A 1,313-nucleotide genomic window follows, 5' to 3' on the forward strand; every position below is an offset into this window, starting at 1 on the left:
TCAAGACACTGTCCATTCCGTTTAACTGCTCTTCCAAGTCCTTTACTGTCTCTGACAGATTTACAATGTCATCGGCGAATCTCAAAGTTTCTATTTCTTCTCCATGGATTTTAATACCTACTCCGAACTTTTCTCTTGTTTCCTTTATTGCTTGCTCAATATACAGATTGAATAACATCGGGGATAGGCTACAACCCTGTCTCACTCCCATCCCAACCACTGCTTCCCTTTCATACCCCTCGACTCGTATGACTGCCATCTGCTTTCTGTACAAATTGTAAATAGCCTTTCGCTCTCTGTGTTTTACCCCTGCCACCTTCAGAATTTGAAAGAGAGTATTCCAATCAACATTCTTATCGTACATACATTAAGTAGGCGGGAAAAATAATTTGCAGAATGAGATTTTCACTCTGCAGCGGAGTTGCGCTGAAACGAAACTTCCTGGCAGATCAAAACCTTGGTCCGGACCGAGATTCGAACTCGGGACCTTTGCCTTTCGCGGGCAAGTGCTCTACCAACTGAGCTACCCAAGCACGACTCACGACCCGTCCTCACAGCTTTACTTCTGCCAGTACCTCGTCTCCTACCTTCCAAACTTTACAGAAGCTCTCCTGCGAACCTTGCAGAACTAGCACTCCTGAAAGAAAGAGTGAAAATCTCATTCTGGAAACATCCCCCAGGCTGTGGCTAAGCCATGCCTCCGCAATTCCTTTCTTTCAGGAGTGCTAGTTCTGCAAGGTTCGCAGTAGAGCTTCTGTAAAGTTTGGAAGGTAGGAGACGAGGTACTGGCAGAAGTAAAGCTGTGAGGACGGGTCGTGAGTCGTGCTTGGGTAGCTCAGTTGGTAGAGCACTTGCCTGCGAAAGGCAAAGGTCCCGAGTTCGAATCTCGGTCCGGCACACAGTTTTGGTCTGCCATGAAGTTTCAAGAATAATTTGATTAAAGGGTAAAACAAAGCTAAGAAAAAAGTCTTGGCGACTGGTAAAGAGGAAAATAGTCAGTCGACAGACGACAAAATTGGGAAAGAGACAAGTACAGTACTTGTGGACCTAGCGAAAATTAGGAGGGGAGAGAACATAAATTAATTATACCGAAAATGTTTTAAATGAAATTGTACTAGAAAGAATGTAAATCTCTGAATAAGCTCTTGCGGAACATTAACTAGGAGGGTAAACACCTTAGTGGGAAATTTAGCAAGTCATTCAGGAACAGTTGCCTTGGCGCTTGAAGGAGCAGTAGACGGAAGTGGACCTGATGGCGAGAGGAAAGGAAAGATTCAAGTAACTGAGAGAAAAAAAAAGAACACGTAAAATGT

The 1,313-nt window shown here is 44.2% G+C and overlaps 1 non-coding gene across 1 annotated transcript; it reads right to left on the reverse strand.

Moving 5' to 3' along the window:
• Positions 1-459: 459 nt before the first annotated feature.
• Trnas-cga lies at positions 460-533 on the reverse strand. Its single transcript has one exon. It is a non-coding gene; the product is annotated as a tRNA-Ser (tRNA).
• Positions 534-1,313: the final 780 nt, after the last annotated feature.

This window comes from Schistocerca piceifrons, chromosome 2, assembly GCF_021461385.2.
Source record: "Schistocerca piceifrons isolate TAMUIC-IGC-003096 chromosome 2, iqSchPice1.1, whole genome shotgun sequence".
In the NCBI taxonomy this organism is placed as follows: Eukaryota; Metazoa; Arthropoda; class Insecta; order Orthoptera; family Acrididae; genus Schistocerca; species Schistocerca piceifrons.